Source organism: Apus apus, chromosome 9, assembly GCF_020740795.1.
Source record: "Apus apus isolate bApuApu2 chromosome 9, bApuApu2.pri.cur, whole genome shotgun sequence".
NCBI lineage: Eukaryota > Metazoa > Chordata > Aves > Apodiformes > Apodidae > Apus > Apus apus.
Window position 1 is genome coordinate 484,447 of NC_067290.1, and position 20,827 is coordinate 505,273.

The window sequence follows — 20,827 nt, forward strand, 5'->3', positions numbered from 1 at the left end:
CTGAATATGAGCCATGTGGCCAGGTGGCCAAGAAAGCCAGTGGCATCCTGGCCTGTATTAGAAATGGTGTGACCAGCAGCAGTAGAGAGGTGATTGTCCACCTGTCCTCAGCACTGGTGAGGCCACAGCTGGAGTGTTGTGTCCAGTTTTGGGCACCTCAATTCCAGAGAGATCTTGAGGTGCTGGAGCGAGGACAGAGGAGGGCAATGAAGCTGGTGAAGGGCCTGGAGAATCCATCTGATGAAGAACACTTGAAGGAGCTGGGAATGTTTAGTTTGGGAAAGAGGAGGCTGAGAGGAGACCTCATCAGTCTCTACAACTGCCTGAAAGGTCATTGTAGAGAGGTCTCTCTGGTCTCTCCTCACAGGTCATGAGCAACAGAACAAGAGGGAAGGGCTTCAAGCTGCACCAGGGCAGGTTTAGACTGGACATTAGGAAAAGTTTTTTCACAGAAAGAGTGGTTAGACACTGGAATAGGCTGCCCAGGGAGGTGGTTGTGTCACCATCCCTGGATGTGTTGAAGGGTCTTTGGATGTGGTGTTGGTGGATGTGGTTTAGGGGAGAACTTTGTAGAGTAGGGATGATGGTTGGACTCTTGATGCCCAGGGTCTTTTCCAACCTGAATAGTTCTATGATTCTGTGCAGAGAGAGGGAGTGGAGGCAGAACACCACAACAATGGGATCACCAGCAGCTGCGTTATCTTCCTGGGTGGGTATTATGAGATTGCTTGTTGGCAACCACTTTTGAGTTGCATTTTTTTCCCTTTCTTTGGGCCAGTTGACCCATTAATATCCATCAAGTCTATGTTTTTCTCTTTCCCTCTTTACCAAAGGCATCTGCTGCTTTCCAGATAATGTATTTAGGCCATTCAAATACTAGTAAAACACCCCAGGCCAACACTGAAATCCTTTGTAGATGGGACATATCTCTGTGAATGGGGGAGAGGAGAGGAGAGGAGAGGAGAGGAGAGGAGAGGAGAGGAGAGGAGAGGAGAGGAGAGGAGAGGAAAAGAGAGGAGAGGAGAGGAGAGGAGAGGAAGCCTGTGGTGAAGCCCATGTTAAGATTAAGCAGTATGTAGTCCAAGAGTCAATCCAAAGAAAAGGTGATTAAAAAGCCATTGTATGTTAGTAGAGCCACCACTGCACCCAAACACAAATTTTCATTGCACTGACAGGCCAACCCATGAGGAGCTAGACGCTGTACGATCAAGCAGGGAAATGACAGGATTGCTCCACAAACTTTTAGGGCAAGAAAATGACTGGCAGCGAGTGCTCCCAGTGAATGGGAAAAGCAGCCTCACAAGGGGGGGCAACTGACGCCGTCTGAAAGAATTCCCCCTTTCAGAGAACAAGCAGTGCTTTCACAGCACTGCATACATAGCTGGGGCACACAGTATACAGATCACATCAGGTCCATTTGCTGGCTTGAATTATTTTTAAAAAACAAAAGCATGAAAATTTTCAGTTCTAACTTTGAATTTTGAAGAGTAAAACATAAATAATAAAGGTGAGAGCTGGTGGAGAGCAGTAGGACTGGTTCTTCAAAATCCTGGAACAGTAGCATGCTGTTCCCCTCCTATTAATGGGTAGTTGTGTGAGATGCACAAAACCCCAGTATTTAAAGTATATTCTGCAGTGTTTCATGCAGAAGCATCAATAGTATTACAAACAGATACTAATAGATTACTATAGCTAGGTAATATAAGAAATATGATGTGTTTGCAAGTGGTATCATTGGAAGAGTACATAGGAGCTAAAAATACATACTGTGGCCATTTCAGAAGAGCAGCTATTTACACTTTTAACACTTGAAAAACATGCCTTTTTTTTTTTTTTTTTTTTTTTTTTTTTTGCATTTATGCAGTTAACACAAGTATCTAAAGCATGTGACAGATTTACCTACCTAAATGTGGAATATGGATGCCAGGTCTGGGGACACCAGTCTAGCCAGACCTGCACTTTCAGTCTGCTACAGTGACTAAATTCTTCATCTTACCCAAACACATGCCAGCATGGTCTACCAGCCCATCATCCATAGATGTAGAAAGCTCAGTTATTTGTCTTACTATGTACTGCCCTTACTTCATCCCTAGAACTTACCCCTGAGAGCTGTGCTACAAAAAAAAAAGCAAAAAATTAAATTCATTTGAATTGCAAAGTGTAAAGCGGGGAGGCCGTGCTTGGATCTGCACACAGGCTGGAATGAGCTCTGCAGAATCCAGGCTTTTGAAAGCAGTGAGCTGGACACAAGGGATACTTTGTGCTGGTGCCTTTCCAGTTCTCCAGGGCTGTGCTGTGGGCACAGCTGCTGCTCTGGGATGAGGTGCTCCTTGGGCTGGTGCAGCAGAGGGCAGGGCCAGCAGACACAGTCTTCATGCTGTCCAGGTCTGGCCCATGACCCACCAATTAGACTGGTCTGAACAACAGCCCTCAGTTCAAGGGGCTGCTAATTGTACAGTAATGACAATTTAAATGATACAGCTGATCATCTCAGAAGCATCCCCATCACTAATTACTAGTGGGGATTTAAGCACTAAGGGAACATGAAGTAACATTATTACTGTTCTCAGCAGCCTTCAACGCTCTCCCCCATCAGAAGCATCCTCTGATGTTCATAGGCCCAGACCTTGTCCTTGACAGCACAGGTGATCCAGCTGCAGCAGATGTTTTTGCAGCATCCTGGAAATCCGTAAAGAGGAGCAGTGATTCAAAGTTACTTGAACAAAATTATGCAATATTAATAAAAAGTACTAGCAAGAAATACTAGTTGAAGGTCTTGGGACATACCTGCTTTGCAAATGTTTGCCTTAAACACTTGCTGGAGTGAACTGAATCTCAGCAGGAAGCATGGTCAGGGGGTTCAAACGAGCTCTCTGGAAGACTGCTAAGCCAGGTGCTGCCCATCACGGGTGTTCCTTCTTCCCTGGTGCTTGCAGCCATCTGTGCAGGAGGACAGAGGGGACCCCCTGGCCTTGCCGCACCCAGTGCCCAGAGTGCCTCTGTGGCTGGTCACTGGGAGCTTGCCTACTAAGGCCAGCCAGAAGCATGAAATTCCTCTCCCAGTGTTTACTTGTATTTCTTACAGGATGCCCATAGTCTGTTGAGGAATCCATTCTCCAGAAAAAATATTTAGAGTGCAAGTCACAGTTTTCCCCTTCAGAAATGGAGCCAAAACACACCAAATCTGCTAACCAGCGACATCATGGTGATCAAGATGTTTATACATAAAACACTGTATCTGTGAGAGTAGAGTACACATCTTGCCTGTGTAATAGATACCTAGTAATGAAATGGAAAAGCTGGGTAAGCCCTTTTCTAAAATCTGCACTTTTATGATAACTGTAGCACAGTGGATTTTAAATGCCAAATTGAAGCAGTTAGAACGTTGAAGATACTTTTACTGGTGCAAGAAAAAAGAGAAGGCTTGTTTTCTCATTGGAAAATCATACACATGTAAATAAATGCTAACACTGACATTTTAAATTTTTTTTTTTGTGAAATTTTATGTGAGATTAATCTCCTTCCAGTCCTAGAGTGTATTAGGTTTTGCTAATCTACTCTCATTTGTATGTGGGACTGCAGGCACAGCACGGGAGCAACAAGCCAGCTCTGCTCTGCGAGCAGGCACGCTGCACAGCGAGATCATCTGTCTGTACCTTACACCTGAAGCCAGAGATTTTGTGCCTGCATGAGCACCCTTTTGTGTGAACAAGCGTCTGATACTGCTTCAAAGGAGGCATTTGGTTATGCAGAGAAAGTGGCTGGTTACAAAGCAACAAGATTGGCACTGGGGAAGAATTTTGCATGCAATTTTCAAGATGCCCTTTTTGCAGCCTTTTGACCTGGGAGTTTTGTTTTCCACGTAAAGGATCTGTCTTGCTGGCTTAGGTAATGCTTTGGGTGTGTTACTTGTGTTCCTCTCCTTTTTCTTAAGGCTCTGCAGCTGTGGTGTCTTTGGAAATGAAAGTCTTCAAAGATTCTTGCACTTTGTTACCAAGTGCTGGTTTTCTTTATTCCTTTTACAATGTTAATGGTGTGTGAAACTGTGTAGATCCAAGGGCAAATAATTCTTCCCTTGTCTGTTTCAGGAAACGCTGGCCTGAATGCCAATCTCATAGCATGTACAGAACAGCAGACCTGAGCTGATGGGAGGTACGTGCTGGTCTGGTAAGAGGTAACATTTAACCTTATGTATTCCTAGATTTTTTAATTAGAGATTTTTCATTTGGTTTTCATTCTTTTCAGAAAGGTCTGAGATACTGGTGTCTTAGTTTTTTTGCCTGATACACACAGATTACTTTCTCATCTTCATTTATTCTTTTAAAATTATATTACTTGAAAGCTACCCTATAATTTTTTTGCCTTTACTATAAGTCAGGAGAGGATTTAAAAGCTAGAGAGTGAAATATTTTTTAATAATGGCAACTCTATTGCAAAAGATGAAGAGTTAAAAAAACAGCAAGCTTGCTACTTGATGACAGAAATCCATGCTTTTGAAAGTCATACAGACATGCAGCCTGGGTTGCCTTCAATGTTTTGACTGCCATAAAACTAGAAAAATTAATTAGCATAAATTCATAGCCTAGTTCTGAAAAATAAAGGAAGTAAATATTACATAGTTCCCAGCAATTACAGCATTTTTGTTTTTGCAGAACACAACAATTTAATTCTCCAGATACTCTCAGTGTATACAGCAACTCTTGATCTCCCCCTACATAATACAGCACGGTAGAGTGTCTCTTTAAATTCATTTATAAAATAATTCAGGACTGTGGGTGTCTTTGATCTGTTCCTCTCTGCTAAAGTACAGAAGAGAAGAACATGTCGCTTAGCAACTCCGTGCTGGAATGGGAGGGAGGCAGGGAGGGATGGATGGTCCAGAGTCACAAGAGGGAAAGATTAATCCCCATCAGAAAACTAAACTTCTGACCATGTTTATGTCTGGTCTTACATTAATGATCATAAAGATTGTTTAAAACTTCTTAATTTTTATGCCTCTTCCATGTCCTAATCACCTATAACTTAATACTGTACTCATCACTGTACAGTTAAAAGAGTCTCTAAATGCTCATGGTTCATGTTTGTCCCAGACAAACATGACAAATTGCTAGTCCAGGCAATTCTGCACACAAATTATGTAGTAAAATTGCAGATTATGAGAGCAAGTGCCTGCCTTCATCCGCAGGCTAGAGGCTTATCTAAACTGGCATCTGTTGCATATTCCAGCAATTACAAACATATTTGAAAGTAGACATTATTGAACTCTGAAGTAACACTTCTGTTATCTCCAGAAATGGTAAACCATAGTGTGGACCTTATTAAGATCTAAGTTTCTTAGAGTAGTGTACCTAAGAATTCAATACATAAGTAAGAAAATAATTTTTTATTTCCCATATATAGATAGCAAAGAGTTTAAGAGTAGAGTCCTTTTACCAGTGAGATCAATGGGAATTGTAGTAGTTACTGCAGGGTTGTCAGGATTTTACCCAGGATCTCTCAGGTTGTACTTTTTTTATTGGCAAATGCTTATCTAACTTGATTCTTTGGAGAAATTTAATTAAAGATAAATGTGTAAAGCACTTGGCATTAAGTGATCCAAGTTTGTTAGCATACAGTATTTAGAGTGAGGCCAAAGGAGAAGCAAATAATGCTAACTCAGTTGTGAGCGAAGCATGTATAGACTTTCAGCATTTCTGTTTTTAACAAGTATTTTCTATATTCTCCCATTTTTATGATTCATACCCATTTAGAAGCTTTATTTGAAATGTAGCAAACTGAAGCAAACTCCATTGACTTGTTTGTTGTGACATCTTTGTTCTCAGTTACACCAGGGTGAACTTAATACTGAATAAGTATTTTGCTGACTGTTGAAATGGAGTGGGAGGAGGAGTCCAGCAACAGTAGAACTCTTGTGCTTGTGTTTACAGTACCAGTTCATATACTTAGTGCTTTTTATTTTTAGGAAACAGAAATATATAATATCCATGAGGCTAAGATTGTCTTGGTTGGAGATTCTTCTTGTTAAAAAAGTTGATTTCTCAGAGCCAGAACATCTCCAGCTTCTCTAACAAGGAAGCAGATTTTGTGAGGCTGATAGTTTTGAGGAATATGTATTGGACTATGCTGACTTAAAGCCATGTACAATTAACATAGCTTTCTGGTTATGACATTCAAGTTACCAGATCAGGATGATACATGAAAAAAAGCATGCAGATAAGGTATTGTTTGCCCAAACGTGTAATCAGGAATTGACTTCCTAAAGGTATGTCTGAAGCTGGAGACTGAAAACACAGATGTGTGATATTTTTATTTTTCAGAGCAATCACAGAATCATTCATAGAATCATAGAATCGTAGTGGTTGGAAGGGACCTCTGAAGACCATCAAGGCCAACCCCCCTGCTGCAGTAGAAACACCCAAGGCAGATCACACAGGAACGTGTCCAGACAGGTCTGGAAAGTCTCCAGAGAAGGAAACTCCACAACCTCTCTGGGCAGCCTGTCCCAGGGCTCTGTCACCCTCACAGGAAAGAAGTTTCTCCTCATGTTGAGGAGGAACTTCCTGTGTTGTCACTTGAGGAAAAGAGGATTATCTTTGGCATGGGACACAACACTGTGACAGCCTCTGTTCTTAGGGAAGAATCTTTAATCTAAAATGTATAAGACTATTTATCTCTCTTGTAATCTCCTAAATGAAAATAGAGTGATTCAGCTTTTTTCACCATGCATAGAAAAGTCTGAAGTTAAAAATAAATCTCAGCTCCTTCTCAGTAGAGGGACAATGGGTGTCTTTTCTCTAAATAAAAGCACGCTGGTCCCATTGTCCTTGGCAAAACAGTAGGTCATCACAGAAAGGTGTTTTGGTATTTGAGGCTCAGTTTCCCCCATCATCAGTACTTAGAGCAGTGGGGACTGCAGCAGTGTCAGAGAAGCTGAACATCTTTACTGCTTGCATTACTACCACAACGTCTAACATCAGCACTGGAGAGTTGGCATGTAAGTGGAATTAAAAATTCACTTAGATGCTTTGATATTTAATATATGCAAAATTTGAAAGGAACAGAAGAGTTTATTTTTAAAAGGAAATGAATAAAAGACATTCTAAAATGATGCAAAATAATGGATGGTGTAAAGGAAGGTCAGGAAATTCTTGCTGAACGTGGGCATTCACAGAGGGAGATACATATTGCAAAACACAACCAACCCAAAAGAACCCATTCCCTGTTTGATTGCACACTGTGGTATCACTGCCAAGTATGTCCTCTGCCCAGGGCTGGTTGGACAGCCTGCCCAAAACCAGACCTGCTTGCTGCTCTCTTTCATCCCAGGCACCACAGCAGCATAGGAGCACAAGTGGTGGTCTCCTCTATCCCACCAGTTGCAGGGATTGATGAGGGGATAAACAGGAAGAGCCAGAAGACTGACTCCTGGCTCCCAGAGTGGTGTAACTGACAGGACTTTAGTTTCTTTGATCATGAGTCGATCTACAGGACACCAGGCATGCTGGCAATGGGTGGGGAAAGCCTAACCTGAAGGGGAAGAAGGATCCTGGACAAGAGTTTGCAGGGCTCATTGGAAGAGCTTTAAACTAGGTCTGAAGGGGGATGGAGATGAAACCAGTCTTTCTAGAGAGGAGCCTGGGAACTGCAAGCCAGTGTTTGTGGGTCACACTGCTGGCAAGGTCTTGCACTCTGTTGTCTCAGTGGAAGTAGGGGATGGTGAACCATGTGGTAGTGAAGACATGAGGGGCAGTGAATGGTTGGTAACTAGGGAGGTATCTGAGTGTGGTCAGGTGGGAATCAGGGCTTGTACCCCCAGAAGGGTGGCAGGACAATTAGGCCAGCTGAAGTGCATCTACACCAATGCACACAGCATGGGCAACAAACAGGAGGAGCTGGAGGCCATTAAGGGCAAGAAAACTATGATAGAGTTGCCATTACAGAAATGTGGTGGGAAGACTCACACACCTGGAGCAATTGATGGCTACCAACTTTTCAGAAGGGAGAGGCAAGGAAGGAGAGGTGATGGGGTGGCCCTCTATGTTAGGGATAGATTTGAGTGGCTGGAACTTAACGTTGTGAGTGACAGTGTTGAGTGTTCATGGGTAAGAATCAAGGGGAAGGCCAATAAGGGAATTTGTTATAGACCCCCCAACCACGATGTAGAGGCCTGTTCCATATATTCATCAATGACTTGGATGAGGGGACAGAGTGTGTCCTCAGCAAGTTCACTGGTGATACCAAACTGGGAGGGGTGGTGACACCCCAGAGGGCTGTGCTGCCATCCAGTGTGACCTGGACAGGCTGGAGAGCTGGGCAGAGAGGAACCTAATGAGGTTCAACAAGGGCAAGTGTAGGGTCCTGCACCTGAGGAGGAAGAACCCTATGCACCAATATAGGTTAGGGGTGGAACTGCTGGAGAGCAGTTCTGGGGAGAAGGATCTGGGAGTCCAGGTAGACAGTAAATGATCCATGAGCCAGCAGTGTGTCCTTGTGGCCAAGCAGGCCAATGGAATCCTGGGGTGCGTAAGGAAGAGTGTGGCCATTAGGTGGAGAGAGGTCATTTTCCTCCACTGTTCTGCCCTGGTGAGGCCACATCTGGAGTATTGTGTCCAGTTCTGGGCTCCCCAGTTGAAGAAGGACAGGAAAGTGCTGAAGAGAGTCCAGGGAGGGCAACAAAGATGACTGGGGGGCTGGAGCATCTCTCTTATGAGGAAAGCCTGAGAGAGCTGGGACTGTTCAGCCTGGAGAAGAGAAGGCTGAGGGGAGACCTTTTCAGTGCCTGTAAGTATCTCAGGGTGGGTGCAGGGAGGATGGAGCCAGACTCTGCTCAGTAGTTCCCAGTGACAGGACGAGGGGCAACGGGCATGAGCTGGAACGTGGGAAGTTCCATTTAAACATGAGGAAAAACTTACTTACAGTGAGGGTGACAGAGCCCTGGGACAGACTGCCCAGGGAGGTTGCAGAGTCTCCTTCTCTGGAGACTTTCAAGACCCACCTGCATGCAGCCCTGAGTAATGTCCTCCAGGGGATCCTGCTTTAGCAGGGGAGTTGGACTAGATGATCTCTAGAGGTCCCTTCCAACTCTGACAATGTTGTGGTTCCATGGTTCCATGAGTGGAAGTGAAGGGTTTGGGAGGAGAGAAAAAAAATAAAAATGCAGAGAGGTCCTTGTCCTCAGAAAGCCTGCTGAAGAAGTCATATTTACATGGTGAATTTAGATGTATCAGTGACTATGGCAGAATATTTCTGAGAAAGCCCCCTCTTAATATTTTGGCAGCATGAGAGTGTTTTTTCCCAATTGCAAATGTCGCTCCATCTGCCACAGAGCCATTGGTTCCAACAGCCTGTCCTTCCCCATGAAAGGGACACCACGGAAACATGATGATTGCTGTTGGGCTCTCAGGAGAGGAAATGATAAGAATGAGCCATTGGAGTGAGTCCAGAGGAGACCACAGAGATGATCCGAGGGCTAGAGCAGCTCTGCTCTGGAGCCAGGCTGGGAGAGTTGGGGCTGTTCAGCCTGGAGAAGAGAAGGCTCCAGGGAGACCTTGGAGCACCTTCCAGTGCCTGAAGGGGCTCCAGGAAAGCTGGGGAGGGACTTTTGACAAGGGCAGGGAGTGAGAGGACAAGAGGTAATGGACTAAAACTTGAAGTGGGGAGATTTAGGTGAGACATGAGGAGGAAATTCTTCACTGTGAGGGTGGTGAGACCCTGGAACAGGTTGCCCAGGGAAGCTGTGGCTGCCCCATCCCTGGAAGTGTTCAAGGGCAGGTTGGATAGAGCTCTGAGCAACCTGATCTAATGGGAGGTGTCCCTGCCAATGCAGGGGGGCTGGATCTAGATGATCGTTAAGGCCCCTTCCAACCCAAACCCTTCCATTCTATGATTCTACGAATGTGTGCCCCACTGCCATCAAGTGCCCTGTTGGTGGAGTGTTTGCCATGAGAAGACACGCCAGCTGAGGAGGTATAAATTCCTTCCTATTTACTAATGAGTGAACTTATAATTTAGTTGTATTTACCATCATTTTGGTAAGATTTTGCTAATACCACTGGCTTAAATCTAAGTTACATCATGGAAATATTGGCACGAAGGGACCCTTAGATCAACTCCCACCTTCCTCTCAAAGCAGGGCTGTTGCCAGTGCTGAATCAGACCTGCTGTGATTCTGCCTAGCCCAAAGCCAGACACAGTATTCCTGGTGTGACGTTACTGGCTTTGGGGCAATGGGGATAATGAGTTTCCTCCATCTGCTGGCCACCCTTCTTTGAAAGTAGGCCAGTGTGCAGTTTGCCCCATTTGCATTGAGCACGTTGTTGGTTCACATTTGACCTGACATCCACAGTAACCTCCTGGTTTTCAATACCTAGTCTAACATTTTGGAGTATACAAAAGTTTTTTCAATTAAAAGTAAATCGACATTTGCCTTTCGTCTGTGTTGCAATCAAACCAACCTCTCACCATTCCTGAGAGCAGGAGGGAGAGTCCTCCATGGCAGGACAGCCAAAGGCCCTCTGGCACACTGGTCATCCATGTCCCATCCCTGCTTCAGCTCCAGGCCCCCTCTGAACCCCAGGTGCATCTCCCAACTACTGCAATATTGGCTTACCTGGGCCAGGTGGATGGCACCATCTCTCTGTCGCCAGCACTTTCAGAGTTTAACATCATTACAGATCTGTCTCTGTAAAACACTTTGTTTATGGCAAAACATCACATTTCCACAAAGATATCTTCCTGATTTGTTTTTTGAAATCTGAATTATGACAAAGAAAAGTATGTGGTGTCTTAAACCTGAAAGAGACACCAAAGAGAAAAAAACAAACTCAATTCTAAAATGACTGTTTCAGTGATGACTTGTAATCTGTGCAGTTTCATCTCCTTGATAATACCCAGTCTAGTGTTAGATCTAAAAAAAGAGAGAAATGAGAAAATAATTCCTTTGATATGCATTAAATTATTCAGTTAGTAAATTAGTGAATCTTACTCTGAGTGTTATTAGCTATTAGCATGTTACACTTCTTGATGTTCCTCATGAAGAATGCGTATGAAAATGAGAAGATTTCCCTTTTGAAGTTGCTGCCAATGGAGTTGTTGACATTTCTTGTAATTGGTGGCTGTCCTCTTGAATGCAATATTCTGCTCTCTGTTTTTATGAGAGAGTCTTAATTTTTAATTTGTTCTTTCATTGATTAGACTTTTTTTTTAAATGGGTAACTGTCAAAATAATTAGCCTTTCAAGGGAAGCATGTTCTTCTAAACAGTTATTAATGAGTATCTCCCCCATTCAGTATACTTAGGCCTTTTCATTAGGAATCTTTCAAGCTTACATCTGGCCTGGTTGAACTGTGCCTGGTACCACTAAAGACATCAGAAATCTCACTGCAGATTTCAGGAAGAACAAGATCAGACCCTAGGAGTGAAGAAAGATCATTCACTTTCACTTAGGGAGATGTGTTTTCTAGGAGAACCTATAAACATTTCTTCAGGCTGGAGGAGGAAGTGAAAATGAGTGAAGAAAACAAGGTAATTCCATCTGGCCAAGGATGCCATCTTCAAAGGCACTATCAGCTTCAGCAGCTGGGCTAATGAGCCTCAATTATACTGCCAATTTTACAGCTCCCTTTTAGTTAAAGTCAATGTACATTGCATAAAAATAAACCTATTAAAACCAACAGTTGTTCTGCATACAAAGTTATCTTCCCTCTAAAGAGCCAGGGATCTTCACTAAGAGCATACTTTGTTTTAGAAATTATTGCCTGTGTTCCACTTGCAATTAAGGAGCACAGTGGATAATAAAATACTCAACAAATCATGGATTTCTGCAGTGATCTAATCCCATCCTGATTCCTGTTTGGCACCCCTAAGCCAGTTCTTCTCCTTTCCCTTACTCTGGTCTTTCACCTGACAATCTGCCTTGAGCTTTGACAGCTATTTTCATCCCACTGAAATGCACTCTTACTTTTGTATGTTAGACTCTTGTTGATTTGCTCTTTCAAAATGGACCAGATCATCATCCTCATCCTTTCTCTACCTCACTGTAAGCTCTCCTGCTCTCTCTCCCTGCCTTCTCCCCACCTGGTCATTAAGGAGCCTCCACCATAAACATGAGTTTTGTCATTCCTGGACAGACTTCTCTCCAAACCAGAACCTCAGCCCATGGCTCTGGTATTTCCTCAGGAGGGTGTAGTTACCTGTTCAAGGTCAGTATCTTAAAACAAGGGGGTTTAGAGTCTCTGCCAAGCTTGTCCTGTCAATTTTATTTCTCAGTTTCTATCAACAGTGTGATCACGTTGGTTTTTTGTCATTCCCATCCACTGTCTCCTCTTCAGAAGAGCTTACTCTGTGGATCAGTCTGTACAGACTATCTAAACAGTGACAGAAATGTTCTTTTCTATCCCAACTGAAAACTAAAGCTTTGAACCAGGCTCTGATGATCTTACGGTTCTCATACACCTTCCTGCTTGCCTTTTTTGACCAACTCCAGTAGAACAATAAAGTAAAACAATTTTTTCAAATTTATGGCTTTGCATCTTTAGTAGCCTTCTCCACATTTATTCATGGCCAATTACAGCAGGTTTTTTGGTCCATACTTAAGATTTTTATAAATAACAGATAATAGCTGGCAGTTTTGTTTCCACTAGTACTAATTCTGCAATACCTAAAGACTATAATTTGCACTTCACTGCAATAAATGGTAGTCAGTTTTTTAGAAGAAATAACTCAACTACAATAGAGGAGAAAAAGGATCAGAACATCAACATGACCTTTCAGATTGAAAATCGCTATGAAAATAAGAACATTGAAAAAAGATGATCCGACACGTTAGGTTGTAAAAATTGGTATAAACAGCTGCTCAAACCATCATGGAATCAATAACTTAAAGGGAAGCTTCACTTTGGAAATTAGCAATGTTTGTAGAGCAGCTAATTTTATTTTCTTGAATACTATTAAAATACCTATTCAGAATTGTAAGTTGTAGGCTAAAATACTGCAATGTGGCTCACAGAAGAGGTAGCAGGGACTAGGAAAGGGCCTTGCAGGATGATGTATTTCTGACAATATAATTCAAGCTATTTCAAGAATCCATTTGCAATCCATGAGCTGTCTGGGTAGAGCCCTGCCCTCCTGGAAATCAATAGGAGTTTTGCTTGTGACATCAGTGAAATGAGGTTTTCGTCTCATTTTATCCTGTGCAAGATGAGGTGTTGGGTCTGAAAAACAGTATTAGTTCTAGTATATGCAGTACCAATGATTTTAAATACTTTTGCTTAGGAGAAGTGCTAAATTAAATTTGGCAGGTGTCTTATTAATGGAAAATTTTTTTGGTTGTTTCATCCTGATTTTCTTATTGGTAGAAGCTTCATGTTTCTTGGTATTACAGCCAACCTCTGTTGTGCCAGTAAGAAAGAGGCACTGAAGCTGTCGGCCTCTGGGTGTGAGAGGCGGGTTGTTTCCCTTCCCCATTCCAATGGAAAATCCACAAAAGCAAGCATTCAATAGTACAGATTCCATTATTACCAAGCACCTAAATGCGGCAAGTGCTATGATAATCTACCTTTGAACTTGTTAGTAACAATGCATAATTAACCAGTAACCTGCAGGACCACCAATTGCTCTGCATGCTCATCGTGTTTGCCATGCGGCTGCGGTATGATTCCAGAGGTAGAAGAGCAGAACATGGTGTTCTTTAGTTTGTGTTACTTCACATCACTTGGCCCTGTGGAGAAGAGCACCATGAGAGGAAGCTGAACCAAGTGTTTCATCCTGTTGTGGGTGGAAGGAAGCCCCAGGTACGAAGCTGCACGTGAATCTGCACCAAGTGCTGTTACTGAAATTATCTGGCTTTTCTGGAGGTTTCCAGGTATCCAGGGTGGCAGCCTTGCTTTTTGAACTCCAGTTCTTTACATTTTGGACTGCCACCCATTCAGCAATGTAAATGGACTTGAGTATGCAGATTCAAAATAAGACAGGCTAGGGTCTGGGGTTTTTTAGTATATCAACTGTTTCCTTTCACATACAATAATATTTACTGTGAGGCTGATGGAGCCCTGGGACAGGCTGCCCAGGGAAGTTGTGGAGTCTCCTTCTCTGGAGACTTTCAAGACCTGTCTGGACATGTTCCTGTGTGATCTGCCTTGGGTGTTCCTGCTGCAGCAGGGAGCTTGGACTTGATGACCTTCAGAAGTCCCTTCCAGCCCCTATGATTCTATGATAATATTGTATAATAATTACAGGTAAAAGAATGCATGGAAGGAATCCATCTTCTTACAAAATTTTAAGAACCTGCAATCCAGCGGATCACCCTTTCTTTGCCGTAAAACTCCGTAAGTATCACAACACCACACGTGAAGTCGCATAATGTAGGCACTGATAATAAAAGAGTGCAAGGAAATGTGCTGCATCATAACTGACTGAGTTAGTCACAATTTACATGATTCAGCACAAATTATAAATAAAACTTAATTCAAAGATAGTTATATTTGAGATCCACATGTAGCAGGAAGAGGAATGCCATGCACATCACTTGATGCAGGGCCTGCTGTGCCCCTCCTCTGAAATGGTGGTGAGCACCTTTAAACATGGAGCATGACCTGTTCCAAAGAGAAAATACAGACCTTTCTCAGGGTAGATACAACACTGGCTAATTAACTGAACAGAAACATGGAGTTATTTGCTGTTGCTGAAGATGTAAAATTTAACTTCAGCATGAAAGAAAACAATTTCAAAGCTGCCTGTTCTGCTCCAGGTGGAAGAAATAGTAGGGAGCTCTTCCAAGTGTAAGTTGTTATTGTTCAGCTTCATAATAATTTTCTTGTCTTGAGGCACTTGATTTATGAGTATAGTATTAAAAAAAAGAATTCTTGCTCAGAAAGGCCAGCAGTGTGACATGGCAGGGCAGGAATTATGCTGTATTCATTTCCAGTGACTGTGTTGGCTGCATTCAGCTACATCACAGAAATGAGATGCAATTAACATGATATAATTACCTTGTTTGAATGTCTCATGGTGATCTTACTCTCTGTGTTACAGCCAGTGCTGTCACAGCTTGTACCAGCTGCGTTGGAGTGAGGAAGATGGCCACAGGTCTCCCCAGGAGCCTCCCTGGAGCACATGGCTCTCTGGTTTCAGCACCCAGGTTGGTAGACATGCCCAAGCTGTTGCTTGAAAGTTGGGTTCAAGGAGCTTTGATGCTTAGCATGAACAACTTTATTTCTATAACAGACTTAATGAAGCAGACTACATTATCCTAAGAGTTATTTACGAGAACCAAGACTTAAAATGTCAGTCCATGTCAGATGATAAAGCTTAGGGACATAAGGTGCACTGAGTCTTTTTTTGCACAGACAAAATTAAAAATAATTTCAGAAGTTAGTTTGAGAGCAAAATATAACTTCCCTTTGCAAAATTCATATTTGAAAAAAGAAATAATAAAGTGGTTTATGACTTGCATTCTTCTGTATTTCTATATGGATTTTTTTTAAATTGTTTTTCAAGATTTTCATCTTTTCACTGAGTGGACCCTTTGTGAGGAAGAGCAGAAGAGATGCCCGTACATGTCCCAGTTACAATCACAGACATCATCATCCGTGAATTTCTTGACTTTTTAATTTCCATTTCTCACACTGAACATCATAAAGTGCCTGGGTGACACTTGCAGCAACTGTTTACATTGTCTGAAATACCAGCAAAGTACTTCCACTGCGTATCAACAAGAGCCAAGGCCTGTATTTTAGTAACATCTTCAAAGCAAACATTTAAGGACTGGATCTGAAACACTCCCTGGGTCTGATGGCACTCAGTGTTCAAGTTGACTTTTACCTCCTTTTCAATATTGCAGAGTCATTCTAACACTTTTTAATAGGACACGTGATAAAGTGCCCCACACTCTGAACACTGCCATCATTCTTTTAAACTTTTATCTGGAAAGATGGTATTTTACAATCTGAGTTTCCTCCAGCTAGTCAACTCAGAAAAGGAGGCTTTCCACCCACTCCAGCATGGTTGGGATCAGACTCTTCTGCTAGTGTTTTGATAAAGTCCTGTTTTTCATAAAGATGCAGCAATAATCAGGAAAATCCTGTAATTATTTCTGGGAATGAAGTAGCTTTTAAATGGTGAAATTGTGCATAATTTGCACAGTTGTAATTTGGAACCCAACCACTTATATGCTGTTGAAAGCCTCATCTTTCACAAGGGATGTTTTGTGAGACAGAAATTGTAATGACTTGGGATGAGACAAAGGCTCTGGTGAGGAGCAGATTTGAGTTGTGAAGTGGGTAAAATAATGTTCTTTTTAGGGCTGGAAAAGCTGTCTTGTGATTAGCCTGGAAATTACAGATGCATGTAAACTGCATCTCAGTGCATGTGCATCCCTGAGTCTTAAATAATATTCAATACAATGTGTTTTCTGTCTGAGTTTTTAAAGTTCAGAAGTGGGAATGTTTTCAGGGAAAATACTCAAACCCAGCTCTTTTGATGTTCTGTTCAGAAACAGACACCACGTGATGCAAGTCCATTTAGAACAAATGGAGTTAGGACAAATGTTCAAGACTTCTCACAACAAATTGCTCACAAAATATTTACAGTGAGAATTACTTGCACAGTGATTAAAGCATGTTTTTGAAAAAAAAATAATCAAGAAAATCAGTGTCTTGTGGACAAATAATGAAAAGAGGAAAAAATCCTCAAATATGAAACTGCAGATAATTCACTCAGCTCAGGTGGCAGCAACGAATTTTTATGGTAGTAGGAGCTTGTAGAGTAGGAGGCAACTGTTTAAGAATTATTGATTCAGGATGTTACACTGAAATTCTGGAGGGGATAGAACATCTAATTTAAAAGCCATTTTCTTCCTTTTGCCTGGTGAAGAAAACAAAATGATAGTCAATGTCTGTGAGCTGTTCTAGGCAGACAGAGTCTATTTTGTGTCCATGCAGTGCTGTGGTCATGGACAACAGCTAGCTCATAAGAAAGAGCAGTTATTTATTAGGAAAGATGTCCCTTGCTAGAAAAAAAACCAAAACCTGCCTCAGGAAGGATATTGCCATCATAATTTTCTTTGCATCTTCCCATTAGAGAGTAAAGGATTTGCCTTTCTAGAAGAAAAACGTAATTGGACTGAAACTTAGTTTATCTTTTCAGCCTTTGAGTTGTGGAGTCTTGAGTAAACTCTGTCTCCACCAGCCCATCTTTCAGTCCCCAGTAATACAACAATCAGTTATTTACTCTTGTAAGACTACAAAGCCCAATTAGGGCATCTCTCTCCTAAGACCACATTTTGCCTCTTCTTCCCCGCTACCTGGAAAGAAGGCAGCCTTCTGGGCAAGCAGCTCCAGGATGCCCTGCTGGGATGCTGACAGTATTGTCTTCAGCTCAGGACAGAGGGAGACTCTAGCATGTTCTCTTTGTGCCTGGGGTGTGTGGTGGGACCTCAGCACTCACATCTCCTTAACTCCTTACACATATATTCTTGATTCAGTCTTTAATTCCTAATTTAATTCCTGCACCAGCACAAAAGCATAACAGATGCAAGGGAGTCCACTTCATCCCTTCTGGTTTCCTTCACAAAAACCTGGACATGCTGATGCCATAAAGAAGCATTACAGCACAGTCTTTGGGTGAATAATAGCTGGCATTAATACATATTGTAGTCATAGCAAAAGATTTTACAAGCTACTCTGAGCTAGTGGAAGAGCAGTTTTCATTTAAAACAGTGCTGTGTTGGATCCCATAAATGCTGATTTCTGTAATTCTACTCATAGAATCACAGCATGTGTGGGGTTGGGAGGCACCTTTGGAAGTCATCTAGTCCAGCCCCCCCTGCAGTGCACAGGGAGCTTTTTAACTAGATCAGGTTGCTCAGAGCCTTGTCAAGCCTGACCTTGAATGTCTCCAGGGATGAGGCCTCCACCACTTCTCTGGGCAGCCTGTTCCAGTGCTTCACCACCCTCATTGTGAAGAACTTCCTCCTAATGTCTAATCTAAATCTACCCTGCTCTAATTTAAGACCATTGCCCCTCATGTCCTATTATTACACACCCTTCCCCAGCTTTCCTGAGCCTCTTCAGGCACTGGAAGGCTGCTATGAGGTCTCCTGGAGCCTTCTCCTCTCCAGGCTGAACAGCCCCAGCTCTCCCAGCCTGTCTTCATAGCAGAGCTGCTGCAGCCCTTGGATCACCTTCATGGCTCTTCTCTAGACTCATTCCAACAGCTCCTTGTCTCTCTTGTGCTGAGGGCTCCAGAGCTGTTCACAGCACTGCAGGTGGGGTCTGACCAGAGCAGAGCAGAGGGGCAGAATCACCTCCCTGGCCTTGCTGGACACACCTCTCTTGATGCAGCCCAGGACACAATTGCCCCTCTGGGCTCTAAGTTCACACTGCTCATGTTCAACTTTTTGTCATAGTGCCCCCAAGTCCCTCTCTGCAGGGCTGCTCTCTTATCACATCATCCCCCAGCCTGTATGGATCATGAGGATTGCTCCTACCCAGGTGCATGACCTTGCATTTGGCCTTGTTGAATCTCACGAGGTTGACCTGGGCCCATTTCTCTAGTGTGTCCAGGTTCCTCTGGATAACATTCCATCCTTCTGGCATGTCAACTGCATCAGTCAGCTTGGTGTCATCTGCAGACGCTGAGGCTGCCCTCAGTCCTACTGTCTATATTGTTGATGTAGATATTAAACAGCTCTGATCCCAGTATGGACCCCTGAAGGATGCCACTTGTCACCATCTCCATCTGGACATCAGGCCATTGACCACTACCCTCTAGATGCAACCATCTAGCCAATTCCTTATCCTCTGAACAGTCCAGCCATAAACCCCGTATCTCTCCAACTTAGAAGGATATTGTGAGGGACTGTGTCAAAGGCCTTTCAGAAGTCCAGATACATGACATCCACTGCTTGTCCCTTGCCCACTGATGTAGTCACTTCACTGTGGAAAGTTTGCCTAGAACGGGTAAGAGAATGTTCAGCTGCTGCAGGTCCCCCCCCCCCCTCCAAGCCTAGCAGGTTTCTTTTTTTCTTTTGTTTAATTTGCTACATGTGATTAACTTCACTGCATTTCTGCCTGGCAGTCTGTGACTAAAAATATCCTGTGAATATATGTAGTGTGCTGCAACCCTGGCACCAAGTAAATAAGACCATAGTCTTCATAATCACTGTTTTTCCAAAGAACTGCTGCTCCCAGCAGACAGGCTATTTTAGTCTGCAAAAGGAAATCAGACAATGAGAATTTTTCTTTCCCTGCTACTTCTCCTGGGAATTGTAGTGCTTTCCTCTGTGCACCTGCTTTGGGTGTTGGTGGCAGCTTATTGGTGATGTCAATCTCTTGGAGGATTGATCACTGAAGCCTGTTCTGAAATACACCAGTGAACATGGGAAATGATTTCCACTGGTACCAACATAATATTTGTTGATATAAAGTTGAGTGTTTGATCAAAACCAGCTACTTGCACTTTCTGTTCTAATATTGGTAATATATTTGCATCTCTCAATTTTGCCTTTTACCTCATTTTTGATTATTTAAGTCCAATCAGGAATGTAGACACCCTTGATTTGTAGTCTTGTCGATACCAGTGATGTCTGGCCTTGCCTCCAGTGTCTAGCACAGGCACAATCATCTACATTATTGGTATCATATGGATCTAATGCAAGATCTTTGCACAGTCTTTACAGCTGAGAAGTTCTGATTATCATTCTTAGTACTTCATGTATTATGCATTTTTTTTCTGGAAAAAGCTTTGTGCTATTTAGGAATTCAATAGATCAGGTTTTGCTACAGCAACATGCGAATCTGAGAACTTGAGAACAAATCATAATATTTAGCATTAGCTGTACATTTCTGATGCCCCAACTGATGCTGAGAGGGATTTTCTGTGCTTGGAAATAGCCTAATTACTTCATGGCATGGGTACTGCTCTCATATTACATCTGTATCCCTTCCCCATTTCATTGAATACTACTCACAAGCATCCTTCAACCTCCTGAGTAGCTGGTAATTTATTTTAGTCCAATGTCAATCCTATTGAGAAGCACTTTCTTTCAGCTTATAAAAAAATAATAATAAAAATGTAACCTTGGAAAAACAGTAATCATGCTGTTTGCTTTACTGAGGGAGAAGGAGTGGGCTTTTTTGGGAGCAAACCTATTGAGTGAAAGAATATCTCAGACAACAAAGGTCAGCTCAGGCACTGAGAGCAGACAGAAGATTTTTCAGCAAATACATGGAAAAAAACAGATGGCTTTAAATAAATTAATAGAGAAACCACTTTGTGTTGTACCCAACATAATGTGTAATAATCCAGACATCACAAATTATTGCCATAGTCATGATCTTTCATTCTCATACTCTTCCACTTTGCTTTGTGATTTACAACATTCATGTGCTTGACTTTAAGCACTGGTTGCTTGGTTTGACCTTAAAAATGTCATGAAAATCTCAAAAAAACATTTAGGAAGTTGGAAAACTGGTGTCCAGGAGAAGTTCTTGGAGCACAATGAAAGCTGTGAAGTCACTGAACAACCAACTCTTTGGTTTACTGTGTTTGAGGAAGTCTCATCTCCTCTGCCTCTCCTCACACACCTCCAGCTGCACTTGCCCTTGCTAATCCTGCTTCTTCTGCACTTTTTCATGGCAGGCTCTCCTCCCTTCCCAGGATTCATTCAGGCGTCTTCATCCTCATCCCTTTCTAGCCCTCTTTCTGAAAAAGCAGGAGACCCAGCTACTACCTGCTGCACGCCTTCTTCCTCTGTTACCAGCTCCTGATCTTCTTTTTATATCATTAAACATAGTGAGGTACCTGGACATGTTTTACCTTGGTCCTTCAT

General features: G+C 42.6%; 1 long non-coding RNA gene across 4 annotated transcripts in view; it reads left to right on the forward strand.

The window, feature by feature from the left end:
- Positions 1-20,827, forward strand: part of LOC127388422 (uncharacterized) — a 30,579-nt gene that overhangs the window by 5,182 nt on the left and 4,570 nt on the right. Inside the window, exons 2-5 of one of the 4 annotated variants that reach the window (XR_007890370.1) lie at positions 3,583-3,888; positions 4,089-4,152; positions 14,235-14,324; positions 15,031-15,136. This is a non-coding gene — a long non-coding RNA (uncharacterized LOC127388422). Of the gene's footprint in view, positions 1-3,582; positions 3,889-4,088; positions 4,153-4,217; positions 14,325-15,030; positions 15,137-20,827 lie in introns of those variants that run through there. The other 3 variants (XR_007890372.1, XR_007890371.1, XR_007890369.1) reach the window with 3 other exon arrangements.